The 21142-nt window shown below is 42.3% G+C and overlaps 1 protein-coding gene across 1 annotated transcript in view; it reads right to left on the reverse strand.

The window, feature by feature from the left end:
* The window catches only part of GLRA3 (glycine receptor alpha 3), a 670994-nt gene that overhangs the window by 470544 nt on the left and 179308 nt on the right, over positions 1 to 21142 (reverse strand). The window lies entirely within an intron of this gene.

Consider the following 21142-nt stretch of genomic DNA (forward strand, 5'->3'; position numbering starts at 1 on the left):
TCTTCATCTCCCTGGGAGATTTGGATCATGCAAGCTGATCTGCAAACATCCTCAGTAAATGCCATTGGCTTACTGGAGACAGCCTTGCCTCACCCGCTCAATAGGGAATGCCACAACTGAGATACAAAGCAACCATCTGTAATTACAGAACAACAGGCTAAAACAACCATTTGTAAATACAGAACAATAGGCTTGTTATTTTCCTAAGTTATATAGTTAGAGGCCACCTCAGGAAATTTAGATATTCACTTTTGATGCAAAGACAGCTTAGCTAGGGGCTAGGAGGGAGGAGTAGGTATACTGAGACAAGTTTCATCCTACAGTGAAATGAACTTATGAAACACTGTCACAGTGCTACAATTCTTTTTTATATTGTGCTTGTTATTTGCTTACAATGCTGCTATATTGTCTGTTTTTATAGTTATATCTATACACATTATCTCCACTATATTAGGACATTGTATTTTATAAAGCCTTAAAATATATAGTATGGTTTCTTGTGTATGTCCATCCATGGTGAAAGACATTTGGAAGTTACTAGCTAACACACAATCCTGTAAGTCCCACAGGGCTGATCATTGCTCGGGATGAGCAATCCTCATGTTATGTGCAGGTGGCTAATGGGTTACAGCCTACCATGTTCCCTGACTCCAATTGGTAATTTGGCATTACGTTTGTGGTTAGTTAGAGATTTTATTGGTCCTAAAATTGGGCCATATTGTGTGGAAGAACTGACAAAAACATAACATGTTTAGCTGAGATTGTAGAACATCCAATCACATGAATTTACTTATATGGATTATATATCTGACCCTTATTCTGGACTGTAATCTGCTTGTGTCAGACTATACTAAGAGGGAACTATCAATGAACTACATATACAATTTTAACACTCAGTCAATGCAAAATGTTTAAGATAATACTCATTCTAAAAGCCTCTACATCAAAGTTGCAAACACTTGAGTTGCATTTTAACCCATCATCAATCCTACTGCCTGTAGATACAAATTAATGTTTTCATAGATAATAATAATAGTAGTTCATTATTATTTCCAGTCTAGTGCAGCTTTCCCAGCAGTGCCAGGGGTCTGCTTGTCAGTAAACATGTGCATAATTCTTATTACGAGAGTTTCATTTTTCAAGGAACTCCATACAGGTGTTATGTGTAGTTGGCAGAGTTATTCTATTAAGTAAATTTAAGCTGTTGTGTAGTTTTTGTGTGAAACTGGTGTTTGTTCAGCCTATTCTAGTGTATAATTGTATCAAAGTATAGATGTAAGGCTTGTGATGTGCTTGCAACATGACTTCTTCAGACGTTGCATTTTGATAGTCAATTGTCTCTGTCACAAACAGGCAGTCAAAAAACAAACTTTGCAAACAAAAATATTGTCAACTGCAGATTTGTGCATGTGGACAATATTTACAAAAAATACATCAAACACATATTGGGCCCGATTCACAGAACTAACTTAAGACAAAATCCTAAACTTACTACCATTTTGGTATTCACAGAAGGCGCTTACTCATTTTGGTATTCACAGAAGACACGTACTCATTTCGGTATTCACAGAAGTTAGGACTCCTAACTTTCGGACTCCTAAATGCCTCTGTGAATACCGAAAGTCTTAACATTAGGTTTTTTCTCAGTTTAGTAGTAGTAAAGTTAGGACTCCTAACTTTAGAACTCCTAAATGCCTTCTGTGAATACCGAAAGCTTAAAATTAGGATTTTTCTCAATTTAGTAGTCCCCCTCTTAAGTCGTCCGTTCCGCATCCACCTATACCCCCCGGGGAGACCGGGCTCTCTGGGAACGCGAATATGACTGAAACTGAGCGAGATGTTGTGGAGCGGACTGAAAGTGATCGGTCACTACGAATGGTGTTGGCAGCCATAGGGTCACTCCATGTTTGTATTGAAGCCCGCATCCATAAAATGATAATGTTTTTGTCTGGAACTGGGTGGATGGGCCCGGACCTTGGTCCACTACAACAAACAAAACGACATGAGATACCCAAGATGGCCACTTCGATGGAGGAAGCAGACCCCGTACTATGGGAGACGTTGGAGCCTTTGACCAGTGTTTTGGGTGCTGAGAGCAAGCTTGATGCCGCAATTGGATTGTCAGGCCTACGATCGTTGCCGACTATGGATGGACTACCTGATGGACTACCTGATGCTCCCTTTCCGGAGACTTTTGATGGGAACTGTTGTTGGTTTGACACTGCGTCACTCCCCTATACATCGGCACCGCTAAGATGGCGGACAAAACAACTTTGGGAATCCATGACGGTGTGGGGAGTCTTTGGACTTAGCGGAGTTCTCAACACTATCATCTCTCTGCTTCGTCTCGGATTGAACTTTGCTACAGCTTTTTTGTGCATTGACTATCCTGCGGTAGAGACAGTTAGTCCGGAAGGGGCGCACATGTTTGATCGGAAGGGTCAAGGATGAGACTGTGTGATTGAGTTTGTCATTGGGTTTACTGGACACGGGGTTTGCAACCACGATGCGTTCGGGAGGTTGGGCGGTGTTTGGAGTTTCCCCTGTTGCGCTACGTATTTGCAGCTTAATAGATTTTGAAACCTTAGTCTGGGGATTCTTGGCTTTGGCGGGGGAGCAGAGACCGGGGGAATGTATGAAGATGCCCTCCTCCATTTTCTACTTTTAGTATTTAATTAGTTGGGGCGACAGGCACACTGCTAGTAGGGGTTAGGCGATAGCCATATGCAGGGGTGCAGGGTGGGGGGATGGGTTTATTGTTTTGTCTTCTTTTTTGTTTTTATGGTTTCTTTTTCTTCACACTCTCTTTCACTTTCCTTTTATAAGTATAGTTGGTGGGAACATCCTGACTTTGTTGGTATTCCAGTATCTGGTGCTCATGCTTCTCCTATTATCCTGATTTTATGGGTGGGCAGACTCTGAGAGCTTGCGCTTAATGTGAATTGTATATTGTACTGTGGCACATCCTGTTTCTCATACATTGGCGTAGGCGGCTCAGCCATTTCTTCACTGCTAAGTATCCATCCTGTATCTACATCTGTCTGCCTTGTTATTATGTCTGAATGTATGACACCTGATATGTCTATTTATTTCTCTGTGTTGAAACTAATAAAAAGATTTACAAAAAAAAACAAAGGAAAGTAAAAATATTCATTAAATGAAACAAATCAAATACATAAATAAAAGATGTAGAACCTTGAATATTGATCTGCATGGTTCCACGTGTATGGTTCGGAAGAGTTTCACCATTATATAATGGAGCTCCGGCCTTGTTCCTCTCTATGGTCATGTACTACATATAATATCCAGTGGGGTTGCCACTGGGTAGTTACAGTTAAGATCACGTTTTCATAGGAAATTCATTTTTTGTTCAAGAACTTTTAAGCTATTTGACGTATCTTTATGAAACTTTCATAAAAAAGTCTCATTCACCTCAGCTTCTTCCTGGAATGTTTTGATCTGTCAAGTGGTAAATGCATTTTTCACTCAATTGAAGAATGATACTGCAATAATGATCGGACGGAATTACAGCAAATTCGGCAGAAAGACAGATCTTGATAAAAAAATTGAGTCTTTTGTAATTTGGTGTAAACCTGGTCAGACGTTTGAGAAAAGAGCATTCAAAATGTGTGTATATTTTACACTCCAGAGGATCTGCTGAACCGAGAGATCAAAAAAATAAGATCTGATTGGCTGCCAGAGTATCAACATTGTTGCAGCAGTAATTTTAGGACTTGGAGCCTCAGTTCCCTCTCCTAAAAAAAAGTTTACAAACATGTATAGGGTGACCTAGTAGGGATACTCTGACTACCTCAGCACAGGAGGGTGGCAGGGGGACCCCCAAAGCCATCAAATAATTTATTTTTAGAGGAGCGTAGATCTGAGGAGGAACTGTGGGTCTGAGATTCCATTACAAAAGGGTAGGCTCCCGTCCTAGTCTGTTTCAATCCCCTCAGCCTCAGGTCTGACAGGGGAAGATTCTTCTTTATTATTATAAGGGAGAGGGACAAGCCCATGCACCTTGTCTCTTGGGGGTGAGTTATGTTAATATAGGGGAGGAGGTGTATGGCCCCTCCCTGAGCCATTACATGGCCCTGGGTACCCCATTCCCCAGGCCTGCATTATGCTTATTGAAGGGAAGAGGCTCTAGCAACATGCCTTCACAAGCCATTACATGGCCATGGGCACCCTATCCCCTGGGGCCTAAATAAATTAAAGTTGCTGTGGGTGTCCTGGTCCCACCTGGGGCATTCACAGCAATTAAAGCCATGAGGATGCATGGGGAAACTAGGGCCCCTGCTACCCTGCTTTTATCATGTGTCTATGCCCATCTTAGGTGTGGTTGGAGCCAGCTGCATTTGTTAGTTCCCATCCGGCAGGAGCAGGTTTTCTATCTGCTCCCATGGTAAGAGAAAACCTGTGTTTCTTGCCCAGGAAAATGTCGGCATGGAGTTAAAGTCTTCTTGCCCCACAGTCTCCCTGGCAGGGAACCACACAGTGTTCAAGAGATGAGTTCACCAGAACACTGATGCTATAGGGACCCTGGGAATGAGGTCCTCAAGACCATTATCTGGATCAGGCCCCCTCCCCAAACGAATAAGAAAATACCACAGCCCTATGGGATTGGGTTCCTGAGGCCCTAAACAGGCTTAGAGAGGGGGGCCTCATTCCCCCTACCCCATTAAAACAGGTATCAACCCTAGAAATGGTATTCCAGGGGCCTGGGAAAGGCTTGGGGAGAGGGGTCCCATGCACACTAGCCATTAAAAATATTGTCGTCCCCGGGGGATGGGATCCCATGGGCCCTAAGAAGGCTTAGGAAGGGGCCGCACACCGCCCTTTTATTAAAATGAGAGATCAGCCATAGGAAAATTAGGGCCTTTTAAAGGTTTGAGAGATTGGCAGCAAGCCCCCCTCCCATTAAAAAATTGATTTGCCAGTGGATGAGGACACCAGGGACTTATTAAAGCTCAGGGAGGAGTGCCAAATGCCCTTCTCTAAAACATTGTTTAAATCAGCCACACATTTCACATTCACTGCTCGGGCTTGGGAGAACACCATGAGCAGGGAGCACAGCAACTACCCTAGGAACATTTAAAAAAAGATGCAGTAAGTCTCCTGGGTCATTAACCTATCAGGGTGAACACTATATTTTTAAGCACACCGAGCTGGAGCTACATGCTCTTAAGCTTGTGTGTTGGAACCCCTTCTGGCTTATTCTATAGATTCATTTTGAGGCTTGAAGAATGTTAATAAAATACTAAAACTCAACCTATGTTTATTGTTCTGTTGACTATAAACACTTTATTTTATGACAGTGAAGTGAAGCTGTGTGAGGAAGTACATTGAATTATAGTACTTTATAACCTATTATTTTGATTTATTCACAAAACCAATAAGTCAGTTTTATATGTGTTAAAGTGCTGACCCCGTGATGAAGCCAATAGTCCCACTTTTTATATCTTAGTGTTCTGATCCTTTGACAAAACCAGTAGGTCTGTCTTACTTACAATGACATCCTTTATATTGTTAGATGACAGTCGACCATGTGCAGAGTGCGGTTGGCAGTCCACTGGGATTGACCACCCCACCACGTACAGTGAATAACACCTTACTTTACATTAGAAAAAAGTGAAAATCACCCAAAAAAACAACGTTAAATGTTAAAATGACATTACAGTTAGGAATTGTATTAATATCTTAGATTACATTAAAATAAAAGTAAATACAAATTTACCCTAAAAGAGACAATATAGTTATCAAATGTTATTGATTAGGTCATTTGAGATGTCATCAGTGATTTTATTGATGAAATTATTTAGCATGTCATGAGTGGTTAAATATGTGAGATCATAAGCAGGGCATGGAGGGAGTGCAGGTTGTAGTTAGTTCAGTAAACTATAACTAGTGAACTTTTATGTAATTTTGGTTTTGAAATGTTACTTATTTATATTTCTACAACACATCACCTCACATCACTATAGCCTTTGTTTTTTTCAGCGAATTGCTAGGTTTTTTCCAACGTAACCTAAAATCATATTACCTTACGTAACTATACAATCACTTTAAACGTTTTTTTTCAGGGAAATTCTAGGTCTTTAAACATAAAATAAGATATTACATTGCCTAACTATAACGCCACTTTAACCTTTGTTTTCTACTGTGAATGTCTGACTTTTTCTTATCATATTTATTCAACTGCCTCACTGAGTATACATTTTTTATGGGAACAGTAAGGTGTTGGACACAAGGCCCAATCACCCACTTGTGGCTTTCCGTCCCCACTACCAGCAAATCCCCACCATGGACAGTGTTTGGTTGTGCATGACACTCGGTTGGCTGTTGGGCCCGGCCTGCTGCCAGGCCCTGGGTCCAACTCCTGTAAACGATCAATCCCCGCACAGTGACAGGCACTGCATTCAAACACCTGAGGGCAGTCTCCCGTATTTGACCAACCCCGTCCCAACAGATACCCTACTCCGCATTTTCCATTTTTGTTATGCTGTACCAGGTAACTCCACTACCGCTACACAAACAGTACACAAAGTACAGTGGAAAAGCGCAAGCATCACCTTTTAATGCTTTCACAATTCCACGGTACCCCACCGTATGTCTGCAGGACCACACCTAAGGGCATTGAGGAATCTCACAGGAGTTCTGAGGGAACTCAAGGGTAGGGCTTGCTTGATTGGGCCAGAGTACCCCAGTACCAGCAGCATAACAAAATATATCTTTTGGCCCAAGGGTCCCTTATGGCACCACACCAAAGGGCCACAAGAGGTCAGAGTACCCTTTCCATGCCCGTTTATAGGTTTAAGAATCTCAGGACATGGGGACCCAGTTCCCAGGCCATGAAAAGGCAGTCAAAATATTTCTGTTGATTTTGTGACCAGCCAATCAGATTGCTCAGTACCGCAGGACTGGGACCAGTCCTGGGGTAATGAAGGATCAGAAATGTTATACAGCCCTCTAGGTAACTCAAAGTAGTTTATTTATTATTTTAATTTTGCAGTGGCACATAAAAACCACAAAAGCAACTGTCTATATCTCACTATACTTTAACCTTTAATTTCTAAAAAACCGAACAGAATATTACCAAATCAGAAAAAAGCAAGCTGAGTGAAAATCTATCTTTGGCCAAATTTGGTAAAATTCGGTCATTTTTTCTGTATTGTTTCTTACAATTCCTATGGGAAATTGCAAGGAAAAAATGATTTTTAGGACCCCCTTTTTCTTGGCCCTTGCTTAATGAAAACCCCCACAAACCTGGAAAGAAGCTAAGATGGATGAACCATTTTTTGAGAGCTCAGTGAAGATATGTGAAACAGTGACAATGTTATTAGCACAACAACATGTTTTCTGAATAATCAAATTTGTGCTTACTTTGGATGATGCATATTTTGGACGTCTCTTGTTTGAAGGCACTGCAAGTTTCAGTTTATATACCCTCACTCGGTGAGAGTTCATGAAGGAATGCAGCTGTTTCATAACAGAATACAAGCTCTAATGATTGAGAAGTTTGGAACAGGTTTGGCTGATTGAAAAATACTTTAAATGTGTACATTTCAAGATAAATAATAGAATGGTGTTTGGTTGGTGCCTTTTCATGGAAATTGAAGAATTGTACAGCTGCTATTTCCATTAGTGTATCACAAAATGTTGGTGCAATCATTGAGTTGTGTAAGAACGCTAGTTTTTCTCAGACCTCTATGAAATTCATAAACAAGAGTTACGAGAACAAAGCACCTGGTTACATTGGTTAAGTTTGTAATGCCTCTTAAGTTTCAATGGCCTTTCAGTTTGACCAGTTAGGAGTTAATCACTATGTAGCAATGGGGTATAACACAGCAGTATGATTTACAGTGGCAGTTAGATATTAAAAAAATAAACACCCCTAATTCATAGAGCAAAAATCTTAAAGGTAGAATTAAGTGAAGGACTGACCTTTTTTTGTGTGATGTCAGATGCTGACTCTAGAGCTTTATCCACCTTACAGCTGCCCCATTAGTAAATGGCATGTGTTCCCCATTTAATCATGGTTGATTTAGCTTACCCATAATTGGCACATTGAACTTGCCTTTAAGTCCCTAGGATATGGTGTAGAAAGTGCACCCAGAGTCTGAAAGTTAAATGTCACTTGTGGACTACAGCACCAATGTTGCCATCCACTATGATGGACAAGGCAAACATGATTTACTACCTAATCTGTGTAGCCTGACTACTGAAGTGTGAAATCTACACTAGAACCTAAGAAAATAACCCTTTTTGACAGGAAACAAAACTTCCTTTGACATATTAATATCTTACTACTATGTATGGTTCATGTATTTTAAAAGTAATGCATTTAAAAATGTAAAGTTAGCATGTCCTCATGGTGACTAGCAGCTAAAAGCTATTTTCATTGTAGAATGCCTAGATGGGCTGTAGGAAATAACAAGAAGAGAGATTTAATAATAATGTACCTGTTGCTGGATTGGGGCCAGCAGTAATATGAATAAAGAACACTTTTTGATTTTTAATAAATATTTAGGAAATTAAAATGTAACTAGTTATCTTTTCCCTGCCTGAAGGTTTACTTCTGGAAGCTAATCTGCATTAAGTCCTAAGCAGTAGTCCAGTGGGTATTTTTTCTTCCACTGGCATTAAGACCATGTAGGGCACGGGTACTAATCGTACGGCCTGCGTGCCGCCAACAGCCCGGCAAGCCTTCATTCCTTGGCAGCCCGTGGACCTTGAGACATCGTACACGTGTTTTACAAAAATAATTTTAAAGAGTGTCTGCAAACACTGCTGGTTGCAGCAATGCGACTCTAAGAGACTGTGCTGCTCTGTGGGGGCCGGGCGATTCCTGTGATAGTCAAAGTGGAGCTGCAGGGGCCTAAGAAGAGGTGAAATACAACAAAGCCTCATTAACATACAAATGGTCTTTTTAAAGATCTGTGGGGTGCTCGGGTGCGGCTGTGTGTGCCCGGGAAGCTGTCTCAGCCCGGGCTGACACACAGGCACGGTGAGATGACAGAGGGAGGTAGAGGGACGGAGACAGAGGGAGAGGGAGGGATGGAGGATAGAGGAACAGAGGGAGGGAAAGGGAGGGAGACAGAGGGAGAGAGAGGGAGGTAGAGGGAAAGAGGGAGGGAGGGATAAAGGAAGGGAGATGGAGACAGAGAGGGAGAGGGAGGGAGGGAGACAGAGGGAGACAGAGGGAGACAGAGGGAGACAGAAGGAGGGTGACAGACAGAGGGAGACAGACAGAGGGAGACAGAGGGAGACAGACAGAGGGAGGGAGACAGGCAAAGGGAGGAGCAAGACAGAGAGAGGAGGGAGACAGAGGGAGGGAGACAGACATATGGAGACAGAGGGAGGGAAACAGAAGGGGAGGGAGAGAGGGAGAGGGAGACAGAGGAAGGGAGGGAGACAGAGGTAGGAGGGAGACAGGCAGGAATACAGACAGAGGAAGGAGAGAGAGAGGGGGAGGCAGAGGGTGTCAGAGGGAGGGAGAGGGAGATGGAGACAGAGGGAGGGAGACAGAGAGAGGGAGGAGGGAGACAGAGAGAGGGAGACAGGGGGAGGGAGACGGAGAGAGGGAGACAGAGGGAGGGAGACATAGGGAGGGAGACAGAAGGAGACAAACAGAGGGAGGGAGACAGACAGAGGGAGACAGACAGAGGAGGCCGACAGAGGGAGGGACACAGACAGAGGTAGGAGGGTGACAGAGGGAGGGAGGCGACAGAGGGTGGGAGACATATAGAGGGAAACAGAGGGAGACAGAGGGAGGGAGACAAAGTGAGGGAGAGGGAAGGAGAGAGGGAGACAGAGAGAGAGACAGAGAGAGAGAGAGGGAGACAGAGAGAGGGAGTGAGACAGTCAGAGTGAGTGAGACAGAGGGAGACAGGTAGAGAGAGGGAGAGAGGGAGTGAGAGGGAGTGAGACAGTCAGAGTGAGTGAGACAGAGGGAGACAGGGAGAGAGGGAGAGAGAGAGAGAGAGATAGAGAGTGGGAGGGAGACAGAGAGAGAGAGATATAGAGAGAGAAAGAGAGAGAGAGAGAGAGTGAGAGAGAGAGAGAGAGAGAGAGAGAGAGAGAGATGCGTGTATGCCGGGTCTGGTGGCTTAGTGGACGAAGGCTTCCGCTGCAGGGACCTGTGATCAACCCCATGGTCACAAGTTGTTGTTGCTCTAGCTCCACCCCCTCCCCCACTGACCCTGCCCTCACCGTTGCGGCCGTCGGACACATATCACACTGTAAATTTGGCCCCTGAGAGAATATTTGTGAGTACCCATGATGTAGGATGTGTATAGGAATGCAATTTATATAGAGGGTGTTGGCTCGTACCACTTTTTATAAATCTGGGCTGCAGGCAGTGTTCAGAGGTGTATAGAAATACTGAGATCTGACACTCACCACCCACAGTTTTTGCTGTGTCCCGATTCCTCAATTCCATGTGGCATAGGCGTAGGGTATTGTTAAATGCACCACTGCAACCATAGATATTTCCCTTTGTACTTTGTCTCATTTTAACCTTTTTTTTAAAATGTTTAACTTGCTTTTAATTATCTTTATTCTCAATTGTTGTAATGATACTTGATTAACTAAAAATGCATTGCGGCTATCTTTTATAATCTGTTGTTGATTAATTTTTATATGGCTCAAATTTAGCTATGTATGTATTTGTATCATTTACTTTTTATGGTCAACAATGACCGAAATAAAGTTTATTGAATGGAATGGAATGCAATTTACTTTGATGGGGCATGCCCTAGCACAGGCAATTGTTATGTGTCACATAGAAAGTCCCCAGCTTTTGTCCTCTCCGTCACCCAGACACCAGACCCAGTGTGGGGAGAGCTGTACCCAGGACTGGCTTGAAGTGACCACAGAGTAGGGGACTTCTCATTATCATGGCCACACGTCTGAGTGGGCACACAGACTCTGCACCGGGAAGAAGGGCTTCCCCATCTTGGATTTTAGGAGTGAGGGGCACTATGGGATTGTTTGAGGTATGATAAACAGGAACTGCTAAAAAAGTGGGTAGGGTAGCCCGTGGCATCATTTAACCTGTTGGTTACCGAGAGGCCCAGATTTTCCTCTCTCACTAGCTAATGGCAGACATAAATCTGGCATTCCCAGGAACTCTATTCAAAACACTTTATGAACCTGAGGATGAAAAGGACTGGGCCTGCTGTCTGTGACCTGAAAAGAGCCCTGTTCCCTCTTGTATGCAGGACAAAGACATGGACTCAAAGGATCAGTTGGTTGACCTCCCGCATGGCTACAGTGCTACCAAAAGCAGAAAGAGGTGTTTTCCTGAAGCTTTTAGCTGACCAGTACCAAGTAGATCCGACCTGGACCTGATGGTGGTATGTGCTGGAGTGAGTCTTGTCCCCCTAAGTGATTTTCCCAAGGACTTGGAACACTTGGCCGTTTCTAACATGTCTGCGCCTACCAATCCCTGAAAACCTGGGACTTTTTTTTAGACTTTTAGACCTCCTGAGGATTGGAACAAAGCACACCAATCTTGCTGGGCTAAGAAATTACCTTTCTCCCACTTAGAGATTCTCAGCAACAACATCTCTTCTTCAGTGGACCCTCTGTGAGGTTCATGGCCTTATGGAATTCAATAGATACACCTGCAACCTTGCCCCACTGAATAATTCTAGCCTCCAAAAACAATCTAAGTCCAAACTAGAAATCTTGACTCACAAAGGTGCTAAACGTATCTGTACCTCATCCAATGACTATCCAGCTTCAATCAAGACTTCCTTGGAGGGAATTAGTTCAAAGAGAGCATTTCTCCTACTTCAACCTGTCGCCAACGTGAAAGAATTGTATGAAATTATGTCCCTTCCAATAATCAAATTTGTGCTTACTTTGGATGATGCATATTTTGGACGTCTCTTGTTTGAAGGCACTGCAAGTTTCAGTTTATATACCCTCACTCGGTGAGAGTTCATGAAGGAATGCAGCTGTTTCATAACAGAATACAAGCTCTAATGATTGAGAAGTTTGGAACAGGTTTGGTTGATTGAAAAATACTTTAAATGTGTAAATTTCAAGATAAATAATAGAATGGTGTTTGGTTGGTGCCTTTTCATGGAAATTGAAGAATTGTACAGCTGCTATTTCCATTAGTGTATCACAAAATGTTGGTGCAATCATTGAGTTGTGTAAGAACGCTAGTTTTTCTCAGACCTCTATGAAATTCATAAACAAGAGTTACGAGAACAAAGCACCTGGTTACATTGGTTAAGTTTGTAATGCCTCTTAAGTTTCAATGGCCTTTCAGTTTGACCAGTTAGGAGTTAATCACTATGTAGCAATGGGGTATAACACAGCAGTATGATTTACAGTGGCAGTTAGATATTAAAAAAATAAACACCCCTAATTCATAGAGCAAAAATCTTAAAGGTAGAATTAAGTGAAGGACTGACCTTTTTTTGTGTGATGTCAGATGCTGACTCTAGAGCTTTATCCACCTTACAGCTGCCCCATTAGTAAATGGCATGTGTTCCCCATTTAATCATGGTTGATTTAGCTTACCCATAATTGGCACATTGAACTTGCCTTTAAGTCCCTAGGATATGGTGTAGAAAGTGCACCCAGAGTCTGAAAGTTAAATGTCACTTGTGGACTACAGCACCAATGTTGCCATCCACTTTGATGGACAAGGCAAACATGATTTACTACCTAATCTGTGTAGCCTGACTACTGAAGTGTGAAATCTACACTAGAACCTAAGAAAATAACCCTTTTTGACAGGAAACAAAACTTCCTTTGACATATTAATATCTTACTACTATGTATGGTTCATGTATTTTAAAAGTAATGCATTTAAAAATGTAAAGTTAGCATGTCCTCATGGTGACTAGCAGCTAAAAGCTATTTTCATTGTAGAATGCCTAGATGGGCTGTAGGAAATAACAAGAAGAGAGATTTAATAATAATGTACCTGTTGCTGGATTGGGGCCAGCAGTAATATGAATAAAGAACACTTTTTGATTTTTAATAAATATTTAGGAAATTAAAATGTAACTAGTTATCTTTTCCCTGCCTGAAGGTTTACTTCTGGAAGCTAATCTGCATTAAGTCCTAAGCAGTAGTCCAGTGGGTATTTTTTCTTCCACTGGCATTAAGACCATGTAGGGCACGGGTACTAATCGTACGGCCTGCGTGCCGCCAACAGCCCGGCAAGCCTTCATTCCTTGGCAGCCCGTGGACCTTGAGACATCGTACACGTGTTTTACAAAAATAATTTTAAAGAGTGTCTGCAAACACTGCTGGTTGCAGCAATGCGACTCTAAGAGACTGTGCTGCTCTGTGGGGGCCGGGCGATTCCTGTGATAGTCAAAGTGGAGCTGCAGGGGCCTAAGAAGAGGTGAAATACAACAAAGCCTCATTAACATACAAATGGTCTTTTTAAAGATCTGTGGGGTGCTCGGGTGCGGCTGTGTGTGCCCGGGAAGCTGTCTCAGCCCGGGCTGACACACAGGCACGGTGAGATGACAGAGGGAGGTAGAGGGACGGAGACAGAGGGAGAGGGAGGGTTGGAGGATAGAGGAACAGAGGGAGGGAAAGGGAGGGAGACAGAGGGAGAGAGAGGGAGGTAGAGGGAAAGAGGGAGGGAGGGATAAAGGAAGGGAGATGGAGACAGAGAGGGAGAGGGAGGGAGGGAGACAGAGGGAGACAGAGGGAGACAGAGGGAGACAGAAGGAGGGTGACAGACAGAGGGAGACAGACAGAGAAAGACAGAGGGAGACAGACAGAGGGAGGGAGACAGGCAAAGGGAGGAGCAAGACAGAGAGAGGAGGGAGACAGAGGGAGGGAGACAGACATATGGAGACAGAGGGAGGGAAACAGAAGGGGAGGGAGAGAGGGAGAGGGAGACAGAGGAAGGGAGGGAGACAGAGGTAGGAGGGAGACAGGCAGGAATACAGACAGATGAAGGAGAGAGAGAGGGGGAGGCAGAGGGTGTCAGAGGGAGGGAGAGGGAGATGGAGACAGAGGGAGGGAGACAGAGAGAGGGAGACAGAGAGAGGGAGGAGGGAGACAGAGAGAGGGAGACAGGGGGAGGGAGACGGAGAGAGGGAGACAGAGGGAGGGAGACATAGGGAGGGAGACAGAAGGAGACAAACAGAGGGAGGGAGACAGACAGAGGGAGACAGACAGAGGAGGCCGACAGAGGGAGGGACACAGACAGAGGTAGGAGGGTGACAGAGGGAGGGAGGCGACAGAGGGTGGGAGACATATAGAGGGAAACAGAGGGAGACAGAGGGAGGGAGACAAAGTGAGGGAGAGGGAAGGAGAGAGGGAGACAGAGAGAGAGACAGAGAGAGAGAGAGGGAGACAGAGAGAGGGAGTGAGACAGTCAGAGTGAGTGAGACAGAGGGAGACAGGTAGAGAGAGGGAGAGAGGGAGTGAGAGGGAGTGAGACAGTCAGAGTGAGTGAGACAGAGGGAGACAGGGAGAGAGGGAGAGAGAGAGAGAGAGAGATAGAGAGTGGGAGGGAGACAGAGAGAGAGAGATATAGAGAGAGAAAGAGAGAGAGAGAGAGAGAGAGAGAGAGAGAGAGAGAGAGAGAGAGAGAGAGAGAGATGCGTGTATGCCGGGTCTGGTGGCTTAGTGGACGAAGGCTTCCGCTGCAGGGACCTGTGATCAACCCCATGGTCACAAGTTGTTGTTGCTCTAGCTCCATCCCCTCCCCCACTGACCCTGCCCTCACCGTTGCGGCCGTCGGACACATATCACACTGTAAATTTGGCCCCTGAGAGAATATTTGTGAGTACCCATGATGTAGGATGTGTATAGGAATGCAATTTATATAGAGGGTGTTGGCTCGTACCACTTTTTATAAATCTGGGCTGCAGGCAGTGTTCAGAGGTGTATAGAAATACTGAGATCTGACACTCACCACCCACAGTTTTTGCTGTGTCCCGATTCCTCAATTCCATGTGGCATAGGCGTAGGGTATTGTTAAATGCACCACTGCAACCATAAATATTTCTCTTTGTACTTTGTCTCATTTTAACCTTTTTTTAAAAATGTTTAACTTGCTTTTAATTATCTTTATTCTCAATTGTTGTAATGATACTTGATTAACTAAAAATGCATTGCGGCTATCTTTTATAATCTGTTGTTGATTAATTTTTTATATGGCTCAAATTTAGCTATGTATGTATTTGTATCATTTACTTTTTATGGTCAACAATGACCGAAATAAAGTTTATTGAATGGAATGGAATGCAATTTACTTTGATGGGGCATGCCCTAGCACAGGCAATTGTTATGTGTCACATAGAAAGTCCCCAGCTTTTGTCCTCTCCGTCACCCAGACACCAGACCCAGTGTGGGGAGAGCTGTACCCAGGACTGGCTTGAAGTGACCACAGAGTAGGGGACTTCTCATTATCATGGCCACACGTCTGAGTGGGCACACAGACTCTGCACCGGGAAGAAGGGCTTCCCCATCTTGGATTTTAGGAGTGAGGGGCACTATGGGATTGTTTGAGGTATGATAAACAGGAACTGCTAAAAAAGTGGGTAGGGTAGCCCGTGGCATCATTTAACCTGTTGGTTACCGAGAGGCCCAGATTTTCCTCTCTCACTAGCTAATGGCAGACATAAATCTGGCATTCCCAGGAACTCTATTCAAAACACTTTATGAACCTGAGGATGAAAAGGACTGGGCCTGCTGTCTGTGACCTGAAAAGAGCCCTGTTCCCTCTTGTATGCAGGACAAAGACATGGACTCAAAGGATCAGTTGGTTGACCTCCCGCATGGCTACAGTGCTACCAAAAGCAGAAAGAGGTGTTTTCCTGAAGCTTTTAGCTGACCAGTACCAAGTAGATCCGACCTGGACCTGATGGTGGTATGTGCTGGAGTGAGTCTTGTCCCCCTAAGTGATTTTCCCAAGGACTTGGAACACTTGGCCGTTTCTAACATGTCTGCGCCTACCAATCCCTGAAAACCTGGGACTTTTTTTTAGACTTTTAGACCTCCTGAGGATTGGAACAAAGCACACCAATCTTGCTGGGCTAAGAAATTACCTTTCTCCCACTTAGAGATTCTCAGCAACAACATCTCTTCTTCAGTGGACCCTCTGTGAGGTTCATGGCCTTATGGAATTCAATAGATACACCTGCAACCTTGCCCCACTGAATAATTCTAGCCTCCAAAAACAATCTAAGTCCAAACTAGAAATCTTGACTCACAAAGGTGCTAAACGTATCTGTACCTCATCCAATGACTATCCAGCTTCAATCAAGACTTCCTTGGAGGGAATTAGTTCAAAGAGAGCATTTCTCCTACTTCAACCTGTCGCCAACGTGAAAGAATTGTATGAAATTATGTCCCTTCCAAATCTTGTGAAAGTTTGCAAACCTTTTGTAGAATTAGTCAATTTTGTAAATTGTGTGGGTTCATTTAACATATTTGGACCAGTAAAGATTTAGGAAAAGGCAAATACAGGGCCCAAGTAAGGAAGGGAGAGTATCTGAAGTGCACTCACTGAAGCCCCTCTGATAAATGTTTGTATCACAAAGGTATGCCAGCCTTTCAACCGTTTTTACATAATTGAGTCCACCATGCCGCTAAGCAACTGTATATTAAAATTATTGTCTATAGTGTGGCTAAATTTGTATCGATCATGTTGACATCCATACGAAATTATTGTACGCCTGAAGCTGTTATCCACAGTGATGAATTCAGAAACTGATTTTAATGTTGTACACACTTCTGCAATATAATGCATTTTATCTTGTTTTAATTTTAGAAGGAATAATTGTAAATATTGTCTATGATGCGATTGTATTTTATTTTGTATTGTGTTTTATTGGTACTTACCCAAAATAAAGAACTGAATTGAGAAAAATCTCACATGCACTACTTTTGTTTGATGATACCAGTCTGATAAGATTTAATGGGGCAGATGTACTTACATTAGGAATACCGATTTCCTGATTTTTATTAACTCCGAATCACATTTAGGAAATCAGTATGCCTAACGTATGAAATGCTTTATTCCCAAATAGCAGTTCCTAGTAGAACGGAAATACATCTACTGCATGAGTATTAATTAGGTAGGCTGTGATTTGCAACCCGTTTGCAATCACAGCCATCACTGGGATGGTGGCCTACTGTGGTCAGTAGACCACCATGTCTGTGATTTCTTTTTATTAAAGCATTTTTATTTCTGTCCGCGGAAATACTGCCTGCACTTATAAATATTTTTTCAACATTCTCAGAGGCCCAGTTGTGAAAGGGGTCCCAACTGGGCCTCTTTCCATGTGCCAGTGGGCTTCCACCATTTTTAAAATGGTGGTAAAGTATTACTGTTTTGCTTCTGGAGTTCAGTCTCAAAACAGTGATATATATCGCGCCGATTCAGTAGTTGGAAGGTATGCCCAAAACAGGCCCCTTTTAAATATTGAATCACAAATAAAATTGTAATGCGGTAACAAGTGACAAAGTCTCATTTTGTACATTTAAAAAAAACATTTTTCCTGTCACATACGGCCTGATTCTGAAAATCGAGCCGTTTGTGACCGGAAAAATATTTTGCACATCTGGCCCTAAATTCCTTGTAATTAACAGCTAGATTAATCAAGCATTTTTGGGAGCACAAACGGTGCGAATCGCAAAATGTGTCCGTTTGCGCCCGCAAAAATGGCATTTGGAATTCATCAATGGGTCATGAACTCGCAATTTGAAAAATTGCAAATAATTGCGATTTCTCAAATTGCGATCGCATTTAAGGAATCTCAATTAGAGATTCCTTAAATGCTATTCATGAACCTTTGAAAAATTGCGAATTCACTATTTTTTACCGCTATTTACTGCGAAGTCTGACTTCGTGGTAAATAGCGAAAACTTAGAAAAATGCACATTGGTGCATTTTTGTAAGTGGTATGTTACACACACACATGCCCTTTGGACATGTGTGTGCGCAACATCAGTCTACATTGACATTTCAGGGGTGCTACAGGGTGTCCTTTGGACACCCCTGGCACCCTTGAAATCGCATCCTTATTTGCGATTAGCAAATTGCTAATCGCAAATAAGGATTGACTCCCCATTCATTCCTATGGGCCCTGGCCCATAGGAATGAATGGGGAGTCAATCCTTATTTGCGATTAGCAATTTGCTAATCGCAAATAAGGAGGCTTTAGGAATCGCAATTTATTTTGCGAATTCTACACGATTTGCAAGTCCTTAATAGCGATTCCTTAATAATCGCTATTAAGGACTCGCAAATCGGGACATTGATGAATCTGGGTGTATGTCTCTAAATTCCATCCAGTTTTGAAAAATGGCATGTCTTGCTGTACTTCAAAATGTGCGACTTGAGAATGCACATGCACATGGTCAACTTTTTTTAAACAGCATCATTTTCTGATAATAAGCCAAAAGTTAGTTTGGTGAAAATAATAACGTTATTCTAATAGCACCAACATATTTAACACTGCACATTTTTTCTAATACAACCACAGGACAACTGTGCCCCGTTTTACAAGTCAATTTCAAAGACAAATTAACAAAGCATGTGGAATATAACCTTTAAAACGAACCTATAGCATAAGCATATTACCAATTTAAGAAACCCAAAGGCTTGTACTACACAACAGTCTTTCCACACAGGTGTGCATGGATGTGCACCCAAAAATGAGTAGCATGCAGACACCAGGGCAATGTGCTCATTATTAAATACACACTATCTTGTGCAGACTTTCAAAGAGACTATGAGAGTCTTCAGAAGGAATGCACAGAAAACAGTAAAGAAGTAACAAGTGGCTCTACCGCCAGTTTTGGTGGCACCGTTGCTTGGATGATGCTGTTCAACAGTGCTAACTTGTGCAAGTCTAGAAATATATAATGCAGAAAACAAGAAAAACTGCTCATCTACATCATGCACATAAATGTACACATATAATAAATAATGTGTTAATTATATTTACTCTAACGGATAGAAGACATATGAGGGAAGTATCCAATGTATTGAAGTATTGAGACAGTGAGGCATTGTCGTGCCTGCACTAATTCTGTCTTCAATGTGTCTATCAGATCCAATTAGGAAAATACGAATGACTTTGGCTCTTCTGCTGTGACACTATTCCAGTAGTGCCTTGGCGAAAATGATGAATCAGAATATGCAAACTGAAGATACAGGTCTTCTGATAATCTCTCCACTGAACGTATAAAGTTTATTGAAGAACTGTAGAAGAATCACGATAATTTACAATATGTCATGGCCTTTGAGAGGATGATCTTATTTGTGTGAAATAACCAAGTTATTTCTTGTCCTGCAGGCGAATATTTGCTGGATTGCTTTAAGTCTGCAAGCAATCCTGCTAAAAGAGTTGGCAGCACAAAAAGCATTTTTCCAGGAATTTGTAGCCTTTTTCAGAACGTACAGCATGGTGGTAGACCACAAGGTCACCAGCCTCGGGACTACTCAAAGTTAAGCAAGGCAGATAGAATAAGTATAGTTTGAATCAATAATTGCACTCAATATTGCTGCCATAATCTTGCCAGATCCAAGATATCATGTAAAACCTGCTAGGAACCCTTTAACAGATTACATTTCTCTTTCGTAGACAAAATAAGGCTAGAACATCAGAGATTTTCAAAACAGTTATGACAGAGGGCAAAGTGCAATAATCTACAGGCCCAATGGCGATCCTGGTGCCTGCGGAGACCCAATGGGCATCTTTTAATGTTTAGGACTGAAAGGAATGAAATAGACTATTAACTAAGATGGAGGCATGGCAGAAATTCCTAAAATCAGTTCTAGTTTGCAATTCAATAAATGAATGAGGACTATTTCGTTAATCTATGTCTTTCATTGAATCGCCTCTAAAGAAGAGGTGTTAAATAAATGCAAGCTGACATATTTGGGCTGAGTGCAAAAGGGCAATAGTAATGTTTTCAGGCAACTGCAGATTATTTCATAAACTACATTATGGAGCTATTTTATATTTGTAATACATTTATGTTGCAGGGTGCTCACAATTTCCAGACACATATTATGAAAGGCATTTTTTGTGAAAGAAAAGCTATACAGAAATCCACTCAGTTCTTCAGGATGAATAATGGGCTGTACTATTATGAAATGTATTAAGAACAATCAAAAAGTGAATGTTACGCACATTTTTGTTTAGCAGTATAATTGAAAAGTTTGTTTTGCTAGATAAATCTGCTAATTTTGGTTTTAAACTTTTTTGTTTTTGGCTCGTAAACCATAATATTTTAGAAGAAAAAGGCCCGACTCACGAAAATAAATGGAGACGTAGGTGCACAGAGTTACATCTCTGTTGAGAACATGTTTCCATGTTTTTCCAATTCACTAACATCCCTGAAAGGCTATGCAAAGAACAGGTTTCCTAGTGTACAACTAAAGATGACAGGTGTGTTTAAAAAAATAATCTTTTAGTCTTCTATTCCCCTGTTACAAAGTTATCCATAGTGGATGTTTTTGCACACAGGAAATGAAATACACATGTTTTTCTTTTTCATTTCCGAAGGAAACATTTTTCCACATCGAGGAAGCCCTTCCCACCTCACTTCTGCCCAACCTGGAAGTGATCCCTTCCCCTTTCATCATGAAAGGTGAGTTACTCCATACTATGTGGAGGTACTAGGGTACAGGCAGTGTGAAATACTCTAGGATAAAGTGAGATTTTACATTCAGTTAGTGCACAGGTACCTGGTTACAGGAAAGGAGTGAGCTTGTACAAAGAACAATGCACATGACTACAACACGGGATAATAAGTAGATAAGGGTACATTGATTATATTTTAGAGCAGAATTAATAGAATTTAGATTTTGCAGTAAAATATGTCTGATCCTTTCATAGTCTGAGCACCACACCCCTAAGGACTTCAGACCACTTAATTGATTTAAATGCAGGAAACGAGACAAAACACAATGACCGTGTTAGAGAGTACCCCAAACAAAGGAAAGTATATTTAGAATATAACAAAATAGTTGCAAATTCAGTAGCAACAAAATAGAGTTATGAGAACGGGTGTAAGGAAAACAAAACATGCAGAATAAGGCAAACTGCCGATCCAGGTGTCTGATAATAAATCTGTGAGACGTGAAGTGTGAATATTTTCTAACATTATATTGAGATTGGCTCTAGCAACAGAA

This window comes from Lissotriton vulgaris, chromosome 3_1 (assembly GCF_964263255.1).
Source record: "Lissotriton vulgaris chromosome 3_1, aLisVul1.2, whole genome shotgun sequence".
NCBI lineage: Eukaryota > Metazoa > Chordata > Amphibia > Caudata > Salamandridae > Lissotriton > Lissotriton vulgaris.